Here is a 5,841-nt window from a genome sequence, read left to right on the forward strand (position 1 = left end):
CAGAGCAGATGTGATTAACAATACACAGTTCTCACACTGAAGAACATGTTTCACAAACACCATCATCTCAGAGTCTTGTGTTCCCACAGGCCAGTGCTTATGGTTATAGTAAAAAAAACACCTTATACTAATGTCTTCTATAGGATAAATACAATATTTCTTCAATATTTACAGATAAATGTGAAGCAGCACTTCTTCATTATGCACTGCATTGAGTCACTAAATACAGCTCTATCAGAACATGACTCAGTCTGTAGATCAGAGGAAGTGAACAAACAGAGGAAGGGTGTATATTGTTTAAAGAAAGAGTTGAGATCATATACTGAAGAGAAAGACAGAGAGAAAGAGAAAATGTCTGATGAGTGTCGTGTGTGTCTGCTGGGACTGATCTTTCTCTCTTCACTTCTCACAGGTAAACACACTTCTACACGCTCTTTAAACTCCTGTGAAAGAGTTCAGTGTACATCTGCATACAATAAAGCTTCATTTATTAATATATAACATAATGATCAGATGTTCTTGTGTTTCAGGTATCAGTGGAGTGGATGATGCTCATGTGTTCATCAGTTCTGGTGAAAATGTCCATCTGCCCTGTAATAATGCTCTTCATGACTGCAAATCAACTGTAAGGGTGCTTATGGCAATGTATCCAGATATCCAGCAGTTGAACTGATTCGCTTAGGGATAAAGAGGAAAAACACAGAGAGTCATGAGAGACTGAGAGTCTGGGGTCTGACTGCCTCTAAACATCAGAACATCTCAAAAGAAGACATGATCTTACACTTGCAGTGACAGTGTGTGCGAATCCATTACCACCACAAGAACCCACGCCCTGGATTCTGCATGTTCTTCATGGTAATTTTAAGGATTATACATCATTTTAAAATTCTTTTGATTTAATCTCTCTGATGATGATTGGAAGAGTGTGTGATGTGTTATTGTGCGTTTCAGTCTCATCCTCACACTGAGATCAGTGCAGGCCCTCCTGTGACTCTCTTCTGTCAGCTGTATCTACATACTGAGTCTCTTGTGATGATTCGGCCAGTTCTGAGAGAATCTCAGCTGTTCTGGGGTGAATCAGGCTGGTGTTAAACTGACGCAGACTGACTCCAGATGCCATCAGATATTATCCTCATCAGATCGCTGTATCTTCACTCCTGGAATACAACACCTGGAATGAAGATCATAACAGAGAGTGGAGATGTAGTTACCTAGAGAGATCAAGCCAGACCCCAGTCACATACACTGTCAAGAGTTCAGGTGAGAAACATCTCATCAATCAGCGTCTGTTAGATGTGCCAACATACGCCTAATGCTAGGAAGCTAACATAATACTAATGCTAAAGTTATCTTGTGTGATTAAGATATGATTGTCATAATCTACACTTGTCATAATTTAAAGTTAAATATTATTCATCATTTTCAGTTATTACTGTTTAAAGAATATACTCTCAGGATCCCTCAACTACAAACACACACACAACTAAAGGTACATCATCAGTGTCTTCTCTTTACACCAGCCATATAGCTCTCTCAGATACTGTTTTCTTCTTAAATCAGTCTCTAGATATAATGAATTCCTCTCTGAAGACATTAAGAGATGGGGTTCAGGGAATCACTAACTGTCTACTATCATCAGTTTTGAGAAGCGGCTTATTTGCTGGTTTATTCTGAGCTCAGAAGAGTGTGACAGAGACAATACACTCGATGCTGGCCTTGACACTTTGATTTTGTGTGTACAGTGAGATTGTGTCAGGAGATAACTAAATAAAAATACTACAGTAAAAGTAAAGTAAAGAAGTTTGTGTTCATAGTCAAAGAGCAAAACACACTACAGCATTTTTAAATGTTTCCAGAAAAGTACCTCTTTATATCTGCTAAATTCTGCTGATCTTTACGTTACAGTTGTTTTTTTCTTTTTTTTTTCTGCTTACTTTTTTTTTTTTTTTTTTAAATGGTTTTTCTCTAAACTCTACACACAAAACCACAAAACACACTCACAACATGCAAAAGCGAACCCTTCTTTCAAAACTATTTTAACTCTTCTAATAATGGTATTTTTGCCTAGTAACTCTATACACAAACATAAAGTAATTAGCTGCATACACGCCACACTACACACACTCTCTCTCACACACACACACACACACACGCACACACACACACACACACAGTGTCATGCACACACACACACACTCGCACACACACACACACACACACACACACACACACACACACGCACACACACCCCGAGCAGTGGGCAGCAGTGTGGTTTCAGTTCTTGTTCAAGGGTCTCAGCTCAGTCGTGGTGTTGAGGGAGGAAGAGAGTGCTGTACAGATCTGAGCTGAAAATATGTTTGAACTGAACTAACAGATATGATCACAGATCCAGGAGAAACTGAAGTCTGTAGTTCTGCTGGATCATTATTCAGAGGTACATCAGTTCATTAATGCTGAAACAGTCAATCTGAAGAACTGATCATCATTTTATATCTTTGATTTCATTCACAAAGTCTTGATTCTTGTTCATTCATCTTTCCCTGTAGAGATTTTGATCATTCTTAAGCATCGCGGGTAGCCAATGCTCCTACTGTGATTCTTCTTCAGATCATCATCTTCGTGTACAGTTAGCTTTGGCAGGCCAGATGATTCACATTGATTCGAAATCAATCTGCACCTGAGAGCTCAGTAAATGATTTTGTGTTGAATATTTTGGTAGAGAGAAGGACTCACAGCAGCCAGAGGAAATAGAGATTATTGACAATAGAATAAAATACTCTACAAATAACAGGCCAGATTACAGATTTATCTTCATCTCTATGAATTTATGGATATTTGCATACAGTTTTGAAGGATATTTTCCAGTGCTCCATACTGTACTGAATGTTAAAAATATAATATTAAATACTTACTTATGAAAAATTATATGAGTGATTGTCTTTCCACCTACATCATGCTGCAACATGTTTTTTTTTTATGTCAGGCGATGCTACAAATAATCATTCACAATGTGCTCTTCAAATATTTGCTGGATACTTATTTGAGTCTTGTTCAGTCTATTTGAGTCATAGTAGCAGGTGTTTATTTTTGACGCCAGAAAGCATCTCTTGGCTGAATGGCATGGCTGTAATCAGCTTATTTACCGCAAGCTATTAGATTTTACTACCAAAATTAAAAATCTCTAGAACGAAACGGCGGCTGCTATGTTCACGTTCTGCTGCCTGCATTCAGTTTCTGTGAACTGCAGAGATCCATTTGCTACTATTTGTTTTTGTAGCTGTGAGCCAGAAATATAAATGAGACGGTCCAGTTTTTGTGTCTGGTTATATAATTGAATCACAGCACAGTTGTGAACTCTAACACTTTAAGCCAAAACCATGCTGAGTCTCAATCCAGCTCTCTAATTCCTGTTTGATGATCTGAAACAGCAGCACAAACATACAAAAAAACAAGAAACCTGAAGGGGGCTAACACTTTTTTCACACCACTGTACATCTGTCACAAACACGATTAGAGGATGACTGCAGCTGTTCACCGGCCCTCATTCAAGGAGAGGCTGCCTGGGTATCACACAAACTTACAGAATGTACATCTACCAGATTCGCTGCTTTCGAAGTCAAGAGAGGAGTTCCAAATGGAGCGCAGTCAGGGGACTTTCTGATTGTGCAGTGTTTCCTGTTTTTATTACAGATGAAGTTGGTTAGATATATTTGTCAAATAAACAAAGGTTTTAGATATTTTTATGTGGTAAAAGAAAGCCTTTTCATTCAGTAATTTATGCACTGCTCAAAACAACATCTGTAGGAATAAAGTTCAGCAAAACAAGCTTGTACTTAAGATTATATAAAAAGCTTTTACTGTTAAAAGCAGATTTGTGACTTGACATACAGCCAAGTGTGGTGACCCATTCTCAGAATTCGTGCTCTTCAGCAAAGCAAGCTTGTACTATAAATAGCCTATAAAACACACGTCAGCTTTTCGATCACACTGCATATAGCTAGAGCAAATGCTGTCACTATGTCCTTCGTATCCAAAGACCTTCATATGTTCTGTTCAGTTGAAGTTAGTGTCAGCTGCTGACAGCCTCTCTTGGTTCATTGTTGACCTGAGGTATGTTTTTATCAGCTTTACTAGTTTTATTAGTTGACAAATAATTATGTTAACTCAGCTAGTTTAATGTAGAAGAGCTAAATAATAATGTCAACTAAGTAAATGTAATGACATTTGTTTATTTGGTTCATTAGGCTCCCACTGGCGAGCAGACACCGAAGTGCAGGGGCTGATGTGGAGGTGAAGAGCGATCAAACAACCGGCAATTTTATAAACTTGTGTTTTGTGTTTCCATGACAAATATCATTAATAGCCGGTCCTCTTCGGCACCTTTCAAACTGTGAATGGCAGTATGTAAGAGACACAGAGCAAAAAGGACGCTTCCCCTATTTGCAGCGGCATAACTGTCCCAGCTTACTCAATGCTTAAACCCCTGAATATAATCAAAAACTAACCACACAATGGATATCTTGTTTGCGTGCGTAGGCTTTCTTTTTAAGATCATGCAGAGCATGCCGAGGAGCTACGCAAGAGCTTTGAAAAAACAAAGAAATTAGATCAGAGCAGATTCTCTATAACCTACAGTGGAGCAACTCTGACCGACCACCGCTTTTACATCACAGATTTGAACTGCGTACGCGCGGGTGCTTTATGTTTGCTCATGTTTTCTGCGTGATGCATTTCTAAACACTCTGAGGTATGTTATACCAATGACGAACAGTAAAAGCTGATAACACAGGCTCAAAGTGGCTGGGAATCGGCGTAAGGCAGTTTTTGGTGATAAGGCTTTGCGTTTGTTTAGCTAATAAAATATTAAAACCCGATTCAAAATGGTGTACAATTATTTAATTTTGTCATCCTGGTATCATGGACTCACTCTCGTTTCATACAAACACAGCTGCTGCCATTTTGCTATGATTGTTTTGTGCGCTGTAATGGATAAGAGAACTGGTAAGGTTTTAAAACATTTTCGTCATAAATCTTTTATCACCATAATTATTTATGTGGTGAAATGTTGTGTAATAAGTGGTTTGACCTTTAGTCAAGCTGCAGTTACCAACATTTATTTTGGTAGCTATTTTCTATGTAGTCTTCCAACAAAAATAATCATTAATTCTTCTCTCTTCAGACAAAATCAATTAAGCTTATGAGAAATTTGAAATAATTTATTGAAGTTTTTACAAATTCAATACTTATGACAATTTAAATTTTTGGGTGAATTATCCCTTTAACAGTAGTGAAAAGGGTGCAACGTATAAAAATATATAGTTGTTCATGTATAATATTTTTTTTTTATATAATTTGTTGTTTTTGAGAGTGTTGATGTGTATGTGATTTTTACTTCAGCAAAAGAGATAAAAATTGAACTCATTTTTCAGATACCGTAGGTTTACTTAAAATATTTATTTAAAATTGTTTTTTTTTTTGGTTAACATTAATGACACGGATAGGTTAGAAATGCAGTTCCTTTAAGACGGAAGGCATGCATGGAATACTGACACAAGTTCAGTTTTCACGCACCTGTTCACGTTCACTTAATCCATAACTGTATTAAGGCTTAGAGTGAGCTGCGGTCTAGAGTGTGCTATGAGTTCAGGAGTGAGCCATGGGTTCAGAGTGAGTCACGGGTTCAGAGTGTGCCACGGGTTCAGGAGGAGCCGCTGTTCAGGAGGAACCACGGTTCAGGATTGAGTCAAGGGTCTAGAGTGAGCCATGGTCTAGAGTGTGTTATGGTTCAGAGTGAGTCATGGCTCAGAGTGTGCTGCAGTCTAGAGGAGTCATGGCCCAGAG

The 5,841-nt window shown here is 38.1% G+C and overlaps 1 long non-coding RNA gene across 1 annotated transcript in view; it reads left to right on the forward strand.

The window, feature by feature from the left end:
• LOC122136130 overlaps positions 1-5,841 on the forward strand; it is a 33,576-nt gene that overhangs the window by 316 nt on the left and 27,419 nt on the right. Inside the window, exon 2 of the long non-coding RNA XR_006153941.1 lies at positions 2,375-2,434. This is a non-coding gene — a long non-coding RNA (uncharacterized LOC122136130). The remainder of the gene's footprint in view (positions 1-2,374; positions 2,435-5,841) is intronic.

Source organism: Cyprinus carpio, chromosome A3 (genome assembly GCF_018340385.1).
Source record: "Cyprinus carpio isolate SPL01 chromosome A3, ASM1834038v1, whole genome shotgun sequence".
Taxonomy (NCBI): domain Eukaryota; kingdom Metazoa; phylum Chordata; class Actinopteri; order Cypriniformes; family Cyprinidae; genus Cyprinus; species Cyprinus carpio.